This window comes from Canis lupus, chromosome 5, assembly GCF_048164855.1.
Source record: "Canis lupus baileyi chromosome 5, mCanLup2.hap1, whole genome shotgun sequence".
NCBI lineage: Eukaryota > Metazoa > Chordata > Mammalia > Carnivora > Canidae > Canis > Canis lupus.
Genome location: NC_132842.1, coordinates 3,333,277 through 3,348,290, shown reverse-complemented (window position 1 = coordinate 3,348,290; position 15,014 = coordinate 3,333,277). Strand labels below are relative to the sequence as shown.

Sequence of the window (15,014 nt, the reverse complement as noted above, 5' to 3'; positions counted from 1 at the left end):
CTAACAAGTCTATGTCCATAGTCCCTTAACTGTCAGCTGGTTCCCTATAGAGCGTGTAATAGTTAATGGCTCATCTTGAAATGGATTTCAGCTGGGAGTTAGCACAGACTGAATTTAGACACTTCTTGGTTTAAATATGGCCTCCACTATTCTAAACTGTTTGATGAGATATTAAAGCTTTCTGAAGTTCCAATTTTTCATCTCTAAAATCCAAATAATAATATGTATTTCCAGGAGTTATTATGAAATTAAATAAAATGTATGAGAACAACTACCTTCTGTAGTTTTGAAATGTACCACTTATTTGCCCATGCCTTAGTATCCTTGGAGAATAATCAAGCACAGGGATGATGATGGTGGTGGTAATGACTATAAACGAATATGTAGCATGTACAACCTGCTAGGCACTATTCTAAACTCTCAATGTATATTGATTCACCTAATCCTCACAATGGCCCTACAAGGTGTTCTACAGATAATGAAACCAAGACCCAGGGAAGTTAAGTCACTTTTTCAAGGTCACATAGCTAGCAAGCAGTACAGCCAGGATTCCATTCCAGTCACAGGGGGTCCTTTGCAGGTAGTTGCTACATAGTCTGCACTCTTAATCATGACACATATTGCCTCTTGCAGTTTGATGATAACCATAGGTCTTTGACTCCCAGTTTCTTCTTTTAAATAAGGTTCTTTAGTCTCCTTTTTTCTGTTAGATTGAAGAAAGTGCCCCTGCATGTCTCTTGCAATCATTGGTCTAGAATTCTCCAGAGGTCTGAATGGTTTGTCCTGTCTTTCTTCCTCATCTGGAAGCCCTCCCCTCCCTCTCTGGGCTCCAACCACACGGGTTTCCTTTTGCTCCTCACACAAAGCATACTCTCTCTTCTGCATGGAGCACTCTTTTCTCTACCTTCTTTTCCTTGAATGCCCTCTATTTATCCCTCAGGTATCAGCTCAATTGTTATCTTCCCAAAGGAAGCCTTTCTCGACCTCCTTGACCAGATGGCCTTCCTCATATGCACAGCTCCATGGACCTCTCCTGAACAGCACCCATCCATGAGAATAGAGGCTGTGTGCCTTTTTTGCTCTTCGTGTGCCCACAAAATCTAGTCAAATGCCTCACACATAGCAGGAGCTCAATAAATATTTGCTGAATAAATGAATGAAGCTTGTTCTGTTGCTGAAAATGGCCAGCGATGTTAACCCTCTCATCGCTTCTAACTTACCTCTGCTACTCCCACTGGGCTCAGAAACCTTCAGAGAGCCCTTGGAAATACAGAAAGTGTCCTTCTATTATAGTAGAGGATTTAGGGGTCACTTCTCTTTAGTTGTTCAATATACATATAACTCAAAATGCTATGATTGCAACCCTTAGCTCATTATTACAATAAACATTTAAAAGACAATATATACATATACTTGAGGTCATATCCATGCTTACCTATGGCTAAACTGTAATCAACAAATTCTTGCCCAATCAAAATTAGTTGAATATTTGTAAATCCTTTACTAGAGAGTTCCCTAAAAGGTTATATTTTCCCCCAACTCGTACTATAACATTATTAGATTTCAAACCTCTTAAGCATGGTTTAGCTTGTAGCAGGCAGCAGCTTACCATTCTGGTTTAATTTGTCATATGCATGGCAAGAGAGAGATGAAATTCCAGTTAAGGAAATACTATGAACTTTTGCCTTCTTATATTCACTGTTCTTTTAACTTAGATATCTTCAGCTTGAAATACTTGGTAAGCACTTTATTCTTAAGGGCTATTTTATTTTTTGTTTTACTCTATGACTCTCCTATTTCTAGCCATGGGGTGAGTTACTCTCTTATTAAATTACAGGGAATGTGTCATATAAATATTTTAACATTTTAATTAATTGTATTTTCATTATGCTTGTCTTGAGGCTTCCTCAGCTAAGAGTAAAATGTATTAAATCTAAAATAGAAAAGCCATGATTTCAATTAGTTCCTGGAATCAGTTTCTGTTTTAGACCAAAAAAGCTGCTCTACTGTGACTGAGGTGGCACAGATAGTCTCTGTAGGGCTTATTCTAATGACAGTCAAGACTCTTGGCCCCAAGTTAGCAATATTTTTCCAACACAAACACACACACACATACACACACACACACACACACACACACAGTTAATACCTGTCATTACTCCATTATTTCTTAAGTTCTAAGATGAAGGCTTCCTGGCCTTTTAAAATACCACTTGAAGGTATTAAGCCTTATCAGTTCATAGCTTTGTTATCAGCCAACACCTTAGTTGACAACCAGCTGAGGGTGAGAGCTTGCTAGGAATGTGACCTGCATAGGTGCTGGGCTGCAGGAGGAGAGAAGGGGTGTCGGGAGGTAGAAGGAAAATGCTATGGGGGCAGAGGGAAGCTCTGGTGACAGCTTGATGCAGGATGCAGCTGGCCCTGCTGCCATTAAGCATGTTTGGCTCAGTGCTAGACTTCAGCTTCCTGAAGAGAAACATCCTGGCCTGTGGAGCTAAGGAGTTAAGGAATGAGGTTCAGTCAAGGGCAGACTTGGTTGGAGAGAAGTTTCACTCAACCAAGAGCAGGAGTACAGAGCCTGCTGTGGTCATCCATCAGTTCCTTATACTTTTCAGACTGTTAATATCAATACCCTCATCCATATTGACAATCAGCTATACCATCCATATAGACCAGCTGGCAGTTGTATAACATTACTGCATCCCAGACACCATTCTGAATGCTTTATATGTTAGATGATAGATGATGTGATTGGCCATCTTTTACAGATTAGAACTGAGGTTTAGAAAAGTAAAGTAACTTCCCAAGAGCAAACAGCTAGTAAATGGGAGAAGCAGGAATTAAACCCAAATTTGGCTAACTCAAAAGCCTAGTTTTAGCTACTGTATCTTTGAGCTTCTTTGTTTACTACTCTTTAACTACTCTTTTAAAAACTATTTTGCTTATTATCAAAACAACCCGGGGAATACAAAGGCTGTGCATGCTGTTATTTCCATTTTAGAAATTAAAAAGCCAAGCCACAAAGGGATATAACATTAATCAGCCTGGATCTGCAGCCAATTGCAGAGCACAGATAGAAACATGTCCCCCAGGTGCCACCCAAGACTTCTGGTAGAAGGTGTTATATGTTCCTTTACCTACCCCAACGATGAACACCAAATCTTTATTCATTTGCTTTTGTGTTAGCATTTGTTCTTTACCTACCATTGAGAATATATCTCTGCCAGAGATAAGCCTCTGTATCAAAACATCTTCTCCAATTTGTTCATGGATCCAGCTCTTTGAATATCACTTATGTAAAAATCATTATATTAGGAAATTCTAGTCAGGGTAAAGTACAATAACCATGATTATTATAAGCATTCCTAAGAAAGGCCTCCAGTGATCACTTAGATTCAGGAAAGTCCCCTGAAGAAATGGAACAGAAGACCCACAAAGTAGTTGCCAACAAAGCTTTCCAACAATTTTAACAAGCAGCCCTAATTTTTTATTGACTTAAAGGGAAATAGAGTCAAGAGGGAAATTCCAATAAAAGTGTAGGTAAGTCAAAGGTTTGTTTTTGTTTCTATGGATTAGTTCTCACACATTTGCTGTGACTAGACTTTTTTTTTTTTTTTTTTTTTTTGGTAATGTGTAATTTTAACTACAAACCTAGCATTAAGCAATGTACCAGTTTATTTCCTGATGAACTTGAGAAAGGTCAGAGGTTAATTGAGCCATGCCCAGTTAAAGGCCTTAAGCCTGAAGGTACAGCTTCTCACCTCAGTGCAGTGCATTACAATGTTATCAGAACCTTGGATGGTTCAGTGACTTAGTAACAAATGGACACGTGAATATCTTAGGTTTAGAGAAGCCAATCTAATTCTGTCATAACTGTGCTGCACTAAATAAATGACTCAAACTTCCTGAAACCTTAAGAAAACACAAAAGGCTCTTAGTCTAAGAGTCTAGACCTCACCAATATGACCTACATCCCTACACTCACTACAGAGAACAGAAGCAACTGAAATTTATACTTATCATTAACTATCCAGAGTCAGATCTGCCACAGGCTCCAAAGCTGAATTTTACTGAGGAAATTTAATAATACATATTAACAAATGGTCTAAAGGGGATTTAGAAGGGACCCCTCCAGAAAACACACACACACACACACACACACAAAAGCCCTGTGTTGGACACAGATTCCAGTGAAAAGTGAGTTCCAAATCAGACTTATCTTTGTTGTCTGGAAGCTCAATGCATCTAAAAGAGTCAAGGGGATCCCTGGGTGGCGCAGCGGTTTGGCGCCTGCCTTTGGCCCAGGGCACGATCCTGGAGACCCGGGATCGATTCCCACGTCGGGCTCCCGGTGCATGGAGCCTGCTTCTCTCTGCCTGTGTCTCTGCCTCTCTTTCTCTCTCTGTGACTATCATAAATAAATAAAAATTAAAAAAAATATTAAAAGAAAATAAAAAAATAAAAGAGTCAAGAAGAGCAGATCTTGTGAAACACAATTTATTGATTTCCATTTAGAACTTCAGTGAGAAGCTAGTCAGTAGATGAGGTAAGATAGAACAATTCAACCTCTAGATGTTCTTTCCAAAATTTTCTGTCTTGATCAGCAAAACTGACTAGAGAATGGTAATGAGGAGTCATGTGAAAGTAGCACTGAAGTCCAAAATCATAACAGGCATATAACTGCCGGAACAGGCATTTAAGGATCCTTTACAAATAGATAAGCTATGGCAACTGCTGTATAGATTTCAAATCATTTTTCTATTTTCTCCTAACTGTTCCTTGTTTCAGCCATAATTTTAAAAAGAAGAAGAAGGAAGAAGAGGAGGAGGAACTGAAACAAAGCTTGTGCTAGAAGCACTGGTCTGTGAAGAGCTTTCAAACCTCTCCAGAGTTAGCTCAACATATTCCTGAAACCCACATTATTTGGGACAAGAGAAGAATGTGTCAACAGAGTAGACCTATGAACTGATTTCTCACAGTGACAAACAAATGCAATGTCTTTGACAGAGAGGATTACAACTAAAGAAAGATTTTTATATTCCTGGGCATGCTCTAAGGCCTGGTCTATTCATTTAGAGCTTTGGGGACAATCTTTCAGAGTAATGAAAAATTACTGTCAGGCAGCCCGGAGGGGCTCAGCGGTTTAGTGCCACCTTCAGCCCAGGGCCTGATCCTGGAGACCCGGGATCGAGTCCCGCGGCGGGATCCCTGCATGGAGCCTGCTTCTCCCTCTGCCTGTGTCTCTGCCTCTCTCTCTCATGAGTAAATAAATAAAATCTTTAAACATAATAATAATAATAATATCTTACTTGTCCTACTGAAAAAAGTCTGAAGTTTTAAATGATTTTAATCACTAGTCTTTTAAAATTCCACTTTAAACAAGTTCAAAAATGCTTGATAGGAGGATGGAGTAGTGATATTACTCATATCTAGGAAGATAAACCAAAGGTACAAAATTTTTCTTGGCTTATATCTTCCCATATTTTTACCTTGGTATATAAACCTTTGGATCTGAAGGGAAGTATAGTGCTTAAAAAGTTGCCATTTAGAGTGAGTTTTTCTCTTTTTAGTCATATTCTCTTAGTAATTGAACTACTTCCCAAAGGTGGCACTTTGGGAAGCTCTAGCCACACTCTATGACACTTTCTGTAGCAACAATTTGAGTTTTAGTTATATCCAGTCAAATTGAGAAAGACCAGTCACACTGCTTAGATCATCTGAACACTCAGGACTGCCCCACCCCTGTGGCAGGGCCACAGAAAATAAATGAGCTAACCAAGATGAACCATGGATCCTGCTATGTGTTTGCCTTCCAAAAAGAAGTCTTCTGTCCCTAATAAAATCTATTTCAATAGGAATCCACTAAAAAATTGTAATTCAAATTTTAAAAATTTAAAAAAGAACATGTCTCTTGAGCTCAGGCAACAAACAGAATATAAAAATAGGTCTTAAAAAAATACACTGAAAAAAAAATAAGCAAGAATATGCCACAACTTTATATGTTATTGCCACAGGAATAGGCAAGATTTTTCTTGAGGTTTTTCTTAAGTTCCCAAATTCCATACAGTAAATAAGTGTTACTTTGAAAGTCATTAAAAACATAAAGTAGAAAGCAAATCTAGAACTTCTAGCCAAGATGGCATTATAAGGCTATGATTTGAAAAACTCTCCATTCACCATACATATTTTCTCACAGATACTATTTTTTAAAAGATAAAATTAGAAATACAGAGCAAGGGATCCCTGGGTGGCTCAGCAGTTTGGCGCCTGCCTTTGGCCCAGGGCGCTATCCTGGAGACCCGGGATCGAGTCCCACGTTGGGCTCCTGGCGTGAAGCCTGCTTCTCCCTCTGCCTCTGTCTCTGCCTCTCTCTCTCTCTCTCTCTCTCTCTCTCTATTTCTATCATAAATAAATAAATCTTTAAAAAAGAAAATAAATACAGAGCAATAATCTAAAGCAATAGATTAGTAGTCATAATGCAGAAAGAACCCCACATAATAAAAAAGTAGGTAAAAAAAAATACAAACAGATATCCAAAGGACACAAATAATGATTCAAAGGGGCACATGTACCCCAATGTTTATAGCACCAATGTCTATAACTGCCAAAATATGGAAAGAGCTCAGAAGTCCATTGATGAATAATGGATAAAGAAGATGTGGTGTATATATACAATCAAATATGACTCAGCCAGCAAAAAGAATAAAATCTTGCAATTTGCAACGACATGAATGGAACTAGAGTGTATAATGCTAAGTGAAATAAGTCAGTCAGAGAAAGACAAATACCATATGATTTCACTCATGTATAGAATTTAAGAAATAAAACAGATGAACAGACGGGAAAGGGAAGGAAAAATAAAATAAGATAAAAACAGAGAGGGAGAGGCAAACCATAAAAGACTAAAGATTTTATTTATTTATTTGAGAGAGAGAACAAGAGAGAGCACAAGCAGGGGAAGAGCAGAAGGAGAGGGAGAAGCAGGCTCCCTATTGAGCAGGGAGCTGGATACCACTTGATCCCCAGATCCCAGGATCACGACCTGAGCCAAAAGCATGTGCTTAACCAGCTGAGCCACTCAGGCATCCTAAAAGACTCCTAACAATAGGGAACTAACTGAGGGTTGCTGGAAGGGAGGTGGATGAGTGGGTGGGGTAAATGGGTGTTATATGCAACTAATGAATCACTAAACTCTACCCTGAAACTAAAAAAGAAAAAAAGAAGAAAGAAAGAAAGAAAGAAAGAAAGAAAGAAAGAAAGAAAGAAAGAAGGAAGGAAGGAAGGAAGGAAGGAAGGAAGGAAGGAAGGAAGGAAGGAAGGAAGGAAGGAAGAAGAAGAAGAAGAAAGAAAGAAAGAAAGAAAGAAAGAAAGAAAGAAAGAAAGAAAGAAAGAAAAACAGAAAATTTCAAAAAGATACCCACAGTCTTTAGCAATCACTCTAAGTTTGAAAAAAGATATAATTTTATATGCATAATCTTAGCAAAATTTTAAAGTGTTAAGTTTCCAAGTATTGGCAAGACTTTGAGGAAATGGAAACTCTCATGTTGCGAATTGTTGCATAGATTCATACGTCATTTCAAGAATGATTTGGTGAGGTCCAGTGAAAGTGAAGATTGGCATATTGGACGACTGAATGTGGAAACTGTTACAAAGTACAACTTTGCCACTAATGCATAAGGAGACATGTGCTAGAATATGTACTGCTGCATTGCTTGAATATTGAACAATTAGAAATAATATAATAAAGAAAAAAGATAAATAAATTGCAGTATGTTCAGAAAGTAGATCACTTTAGATAAATCAAAATAAACAAGTATAACTGTGTCAATATGGATAAATATTAAACACATTAATTTGAATAAGAAAAGCAAGTCACAGAATTATATATGCAGTATATATCAAGTATCTATGACTTGCTTTTGGTATGCATTACCATTTGTGTGAACTTTTAAGAACACACATTGAATAAATGCCAGCTTCTTAATATTATCTACCTGGCAGGGAGGGGAGGAAATGGATGAAGAATAAATATACAGTTTTTCAAACATATCTCTGTAATATTTTATTGCAAAAAAACACCTTCAAATACTTTAAATATAGCATTTGTTATATCTGGGTAATTGAGCATATGAGACTATATCTTATTATTATCTATACCCTTTAAAATATTTGATATATTTCAAAATTTTAAATGTCAAATTAAGTGTCCATGGGATTTGTCAATTAATAGATCATTGTTGATTTTAGCTGAATAAATTTTGGGAGTGGCACAGCAATGTCCATATTTCAGAGGCTAGAGAGGGAGACAGAGTTGAGATAAAGGCTTGTTGTTGACACAGAGGAAACCCGAGCCCTCATAGAGACAGTGTGGTATGAAAAGAGCTGATGGAGAAGATAGAGCATGGAAGAGTGGGGAGATGAGAGAGACAATGATTAATCCCTGAGTTCATGAAGGATAATTGGACTGGGAAACTAAAGAGGAGGAGATAAAGTACTCAAAGTATTTGAAATGGTAAAACATGGAGCCTATGCTACATAGTAAGAAAGGTTGAGGTCATGGAACGGCTGCTAGAAGTGAGAAGCAGAAGGACTCAAGAGTGTGGAATGTTCTACAGTGTGAAAGAGCAGAGGTCATGGGATTAAGACAGGGTAATGTTGGGAATGTAGGAAATTGTGATCAGATAGCAGAAATCAGTAGCAGAGCAATTCTGGATGGTGTCCAGGTCTAAGCAAACACAGAGTGAACACAGTCAAATGGAAAAAACGGGTGCTGAGGAGGTTACACTTTACACTGAGTGGTCAAGGTAAAGGAGTGACCAATCTGGACTCTCAGATCATCAGGATTGAGCCAGGACCTGGGAAGGGAAGGGAACAGAGAAAGGAAGACTGAGCTAAATGCTAAATGCCTCAGTGATAGTGGGGGAGGAAGGGAATTATAAAAGAGGACACAGATGACCTTCCCTAAAAAGACTGACATTACTTTTGCCCAAAAGAACGTTATTAGGAAAGGTAAATACTATTAGCAGAGGTAGCTTCACCATTGCTTGGTCCCTCTTATGTGCACAGGCACTTCCAAAGATGAGGGAGGAGCCCCAGAAGTACATTCACAATGGCACATGCTTCAAGTTGCAGAGGTAAGATATTTTAAGTGAGATCAAGTGAAGTTTCGGTCTCTTTCTACTCCAACTTCCCCTCGGTCATATTACAAGAGTGTCAGGCCGAGTTGCAATGGCCTTGGGCATTTTTGGATTCCGGTGAAGGAGGTGAGTTAAGGGTACATTTAATTTGGATCTAGAAGGACATATTTATATTGTTTTCAGTCACTCCCATGTGGCTATCACCAGCCATCACAGGGTAGGAATGGCTTCCAGGAATAATCCTACCGTCTACCCAGCCGACTCACTTGGCATCATAATAGAAGGGTTAAGGCCGGAGGTTTCCTTGTTGTGAGAAAGAGTCCCATGGTGCTCAGTAATAAAAAATGAGAAACAATGTTTGAAACAGATGGAGGCAAAAGCTAGTTTGTGGGAAAACCTTTAAACCATCTGATGTGTAAAACTGTAAATTAAGGAAATGTAATGAAAAAAGCACTTTATCAGCATGTTGTGGATTAGTCCAATACGTATATTGTTTCTTGCATTTGTAAAGTTTGTGGTATTTGTCAGCTTTTGTAAATTTGTGATTTGCTGTATTTTTTCCATTCTAAATAAACATTCAATTCCATATTTAATTTTATATTCATAATTTAAAGAGGGCCCTCCAAAATTTTACAAGCTTCCTCAAAATTTAGATCCATTTATGATGGTTAAAAATTGGATTCAAAACAATAATAAAAGGTAATTTAGAATCAACTTTGTTTTTCCATCTTTAGTTCACAAGATTTTGTCTTTCCTACAAAGAAATATAAGATTTAGCCAAACATCACTTATTGTATTAAAATTTATGTAATCACTATTTTCTTAAAATGGAATCCAAAGACCAAGGAATAAGACCAAAATCTTGAATACAGCAATTCTTGCCAAGTTTAATGACCTGTTAATGGGATGAGATTTTCCATGATTTTATATTTCTAATTGCTTTTTTATTATTGTTTGGATGAACTCTGCAAAAAAAAAATATAGCAATCATAGCCTTTTTTTTAATGGGGATGCCAGAACTCTACTCATTATATAATGACTCCAACAATCCTGTAAAGCACAGTCCTTATGAAAATAATTCGAAGGTAGCAGGCACAGGATCTCACAGTCCACCTAAATATGGAAGAAATTAATTCTATCCATAGAAAAAGGAAGAAGACGACTGCAAAACCCATAAGAAATGGAAACCCACTCAGCTCTGCCTGTCCTGAAACAGCCTCAGTAAATGATGGTCATCTGACTTACATAAACATTCTTTTTCTTAATGCCAGGTTTTCCAAACACCTAGCCATTCAGATTGTAGATTTGAATTAGAATATTCTCTTTAACAAACTTTCAAATGATTTACTCACCCTAAAACCAACAAATGGCTAATCTCCTTGTCTTTCCAACAGACATCTCTGCATATTTTAAAGAAATCTTTTGAGATAGTTTGGCCTTTCTTCTTAAAATGCCTATAAATCTGTTTTGTTCTGCTATTTAAGAGAAAGCAATGACTTGCCTACTCAAGAAAGGTGTCAGCTGCTCATTGTGCTCATTCTCAAATTCTCCAGTGCCCTTGCTGCAGAGCACATTAGAACATAAAGTTCACCAGAGCTTTGTCTAATACCTTCCCCATCTGTTCTCTGCTTTGGGGGCCCTTGGTGAAATTTGCTGCTATGGGTAGTATAATTTGAAGACCACAAACAAAACCTGCTCCAAGACGAGGAGCATTTAATGAACAAAATGTTTTCTCTAAGTGCTCTTTGCCAGCAATTGGTATTTGGAGTGGGAGGCAGGAAAGAGTATTCCTTTTGTCAGAATTTACTAATAACTAGGAGAATTCATTTTTATTTTCTCTTGGATTACCTGTTTCTTTCTTTCTTTTCTTTCTTTCTTTCTTTCTTTCTTTCTTTCTTTCTTTCTTCCTTCCTTCCTTCCCTCCCTGCCTTTCTTTTTGGTACAGAAATAAAAACAGAAATCGGTATATTGCTTAATTCTCTGAATTACAGATCATTTGCTTTTCAAAAATGATTCCCTTGTAGAATAATAAGCCATATCACTCAGGATAACTGGCAGTGACCAAAAAGAAAACAAGATCTTAGGACTGGATGAGACTTAAAAGGCCATTCGTTCCTGTGCTTGCATTTTACCTGAAAGCTAGAGGGGTGGGATTTGCCATAGACTGCTAACAGCAGCAGACTCCAAGACCTCTACTTTCCGTTTTATTTCATTTCCCCATTATACTAAGATACTCCTTGTGAATTAAAGTTAAAATTAATAATTATATAGTTTAAAAGAACACCTTTTTCTATATTTTTTTACCTATTTGCTCTTCAAGAAATAGGTAATCTAATTATATCTTTTTAATCTGGCCCTAAAGTGTCTTCCATTCTCACCTCCCACCCCTAGCCCTCCGTAATCTGTGTGCAGCAGTAAACTGTCTTACTTGTTAAGTTTTTTAGTAACTAGACGGAAATGAGACCGCCAAGGCAAGCGAGGGTCCAAGAACAGATTTTATTGCAGGCACCCTCGGGCGAGGTTCCACTACTCACGGGGGAAAGAGAGTGAGTCGAGGAAGTTGCGCCAAGACAAGGTGGTAGGGGGTTTACATAACGTTGTAAGGCAGAACGGTTTCCTATTGGTCGGCTCATATGCAAAGGAAGGATTGCAATCCAACCAGTCAGAGTGACCCTCACTATGCAAAGGAAGGATTGCAATTCGACCAGTCAAAGGTGACTTCCTCCTCTGGGGTTTGAAGGGCATTGGGTTCGGTTGGGGAAGTCCAAAGGAGAGGTGTAAGGGTCTGCTCAAGCTGTCGTCCCAAGTGGAGGTGGTGACAGGAACTTCAGCCATTTTGGCGTATCCGCCATCTTGAGGAGTTTCCCTTCCCGCCTGGCCCCAACATTACTCAATACCTTCAAACTTTCTTGATACCTTCCAGCTTTGGTGATTTCACTCTTGCTTGAAACATCCAGTACTTTCCTTCCTAGTGGACAGGCAAACCCCATTAGCCATTCTAAATGTTAACAAATTCCTGCCTCCATTGCCCTGTGGAGTCCCAGTGGTGTGCGGGTACTTGCTCCCCTTGGGACACCATTCCATTAGCCCTGCATCCATCTCATGTGGAAATTTTTCATTGCCACTTTGTATTATTCTTACCACATGGGGCTTTATTTGACTTTTCCCATATTTTTGCCTTAATTTCTCAACTAAATGGGAAGACTTTTAAAAACAGAGCTATTTTTTGACATGATTCTCTGAACTCTCCAAAAAAGTATTTAGTACAGTTCCTTACTTATAGCAGGTACTCAATAAATATTCTATTTATCTAGTTTTGTCTGCCCCTGACACTGATTCTAATGTTTAGGTAGAATTCCATCCACTTGTGGTATACATACATTTAACATAACCTAGAAGAATTATTTATCTCAAAATGTTATGAAGATGATGAAAGAATTTGTTGAAGATGACTGAACACACTGTCTGCAATGAGAATCCTGACAATTTACTAGGTATACTTTCATATAATGAACTATAAAGGAAATACAGTTGTTCTGATACAAGTCCCCAGTTTCTCCTGGTTAAGAAAATACTGATAATCCTCCCCAGCATGGCTAGAGATATTACTCTATCTGGATCTTCTGAAGGCTTCCCTTTCTTCTATGCCACAACTGTTGTACCAGAATATTTGTTTCTTGCAAGGACCCATAAAATTAAGTGTTGGCCTTTGTTTATGCGCTGACTTTAAGAAAGGGGGTAGGTACTGACTCCCTACCAACTGTACCAACTGCAGAAGACACTAGAGATGCTGTTCAAACCTGCTCTGGCTGGTTGAGATTGCAGGTGCTTCTCCTTGCTGGAACTCTGGGTCTGTGATCTCCTTCATGGCTACAGTCTCTCCTAGGATCAGACTTCCTTCCTGCCTGGTAACTGTGGAAGGCAGGCCTTAACACCCCTTTAGTGGAAGATCCAGGTGTGCAGGCATGTGTTCAGTGTAATCCTCCTCTGCAACACAACTATTCAGCCCCCTGGGAACAGTAGCTTCAGTTCTTCATCATTTCATACCCAATTTTGTGTGGGCTTCAAGTCAATTCAAAGGAAACAGGGCCAACAATTTTTTTATCAGGCAGATGACAAAAACTCAAAACGCTTGAATAAAGTTATATCTTTCACTGGGAAACCTTGGTGAAAATGTCAAGAAAACTAAACCTCCTTGGACTTTGTAACATCATTTTTTATGTGAAGAGTCCCTTAAAAACTATTTTAAATCTTCCAATATAAATGACCTCCATGTGAAATTCAACAGTTCAAATTATGAATTGAAAGTCTTCAAATAGGCTCTTATAGTTCCAGAAATATACACCTCAGTACATACAAAAAAAGAGAAGCTACCTCTTTTAAATGAGTATTTCAAAATTACCTCATTTTTAAAAAATATTTTTTAATAGATTTTATTTATTTATTCATGAGAGACACAGAGAGAGAGAAAGAGAGAGGCAGAGACACAGGCAGAGGGAGAAGCAGGCTCTCAATCCCAGGTCCCCAGGATCACACCCTGGGCCTAAGGCAGCACCAAACCGCCGAGCCACTCGAGCCACTCGAGCCACTCGGGCTGCCCAAATTACCTCCTCATCTCTTGGTATTGAAGCACTGACTGCACCAAAGCTCTAACAAGTGCCTCAGGCACAGATCTTTTGTGACACTTTATACCTGGTTCATGGTTATTGTGACATCATGTCACCCTATCGGGTCTCCCTTGAGGACTGTATTGTATCAGATTCATCTATGTGTCCTATGTAGTAACCAACTTTGCACATTTCAGCTACTCAATCAATATGGCTGGGAAGGATATGTGAATAAGTGCTTTCTTATATTTGGCCAGGTCAGAAGAAAAACATACATTCTGATGCCAGAAGTAGGATGTCCAGACCCAACAACCACCCAAAGGTAACATATCAGTATTACTCTCATTGTATAATCCCTGCAAAGGAGAGTCACACACCTAAACAAGTGTGCTCAATATGCAATAGCAGGCTAAGAACTCTCAACCGATGAACCTACCTTTTACTCCAAAGATGGGCATTCTGTGAGTGACTTTCACTTGTTCTTTCAGTCACTCAGTAAAAATTTGCTGAAGTTATAAAACATGCTGGGCACAGTGCTAGATACCGGACATAAGAGATAAGCAAAGCATGAACTTTATTTTCAAGAAGCCTCCAGTCTATTGGAGAAGACAGATATGATGAAAATAATGCCAATTCAAGTGACAGATCAAAAAAGATCAAGTGCTAGGAAAACCAATAGAGAGCATTTAAAAATGGAATCTTTTTCCATGTAGGGATCCAGGAAAGATTTCCAACAGGAGATAATGTTTGAACAAAATTTTGTTAGAATATTTTAGAATGAGGAAATAGTCCATGCACTGGCAGGAAGTTAGGGTGAGAATGACTAGGTCAGGAAAAAGATTCGTTTACTATGGCTACAATATAGAATGGGGCAGGAGCAAGGGCTGAAAATGAAACTGAAGGAAATAATTTGGGACCAAATTGTTATAAACATACGATAGCAATATATAAAAATTTTGGAATCTACTAAAAAAATATTGAAGTGCAATACAAACTCGATGAAAGAAAGATAAAGCCATGGAAATAAGAAAGTAAGAAAGATCCGAGAGATGCACATCCTATACATAAGTATATCAGCTACGTTTCATTGGTTGCTTAAGTTTTTGAGAAGCAGCTGTGATTAATATAAGCCCAAAGGGCAGCTATTGACAAGATCTGGGGACTCACTGTGTCATCCAAGCAAGGTTAGAGATCTAACCTGGATAGAAGCAGAATGCTTGCCCAGGTCAGGGGAACATCCTGACACAATTGAGGAAGAAAATGAACTCCA

At 38.4% G+C, this 15,014-nt stretch overlaps 1 protein-coding gene and 1 long non-coding RNA gene across 20 annotated transcripts in view; one reads left to right on the top strand and one right to left on the bottom strand.

The window, feature by feature from the left end:
- The window catches only part of LOC140633163 (uncharacterized), a 241,411-nt gene that overhangs the window by 130,429 nt on the left and 95,968 nt on the right, over positions 1-15,014 (bottom strand). The gene's annotated exons all lie outside the window — the stretch shown is intronic.
- LOC140633162 (large ribosomal subunit protein eL36-like) overlaps positions 13,868-15,014 on the top strand; it is a 54,171-nt gene continuing 53,024 nt past the window's right edge. For all 14 annotated transcript variants that reach the window (XR_012030757.1, XR_012030759.1, XR_012030760.1 and 11 more), the window contains exon 1: positions 13,868-14,066. The gene's annotated coding sequence lies outside the window, so the exon portion shown is untranslated. The remainder of the gene's footprint in view (positions 14,067-15,014) is intronic.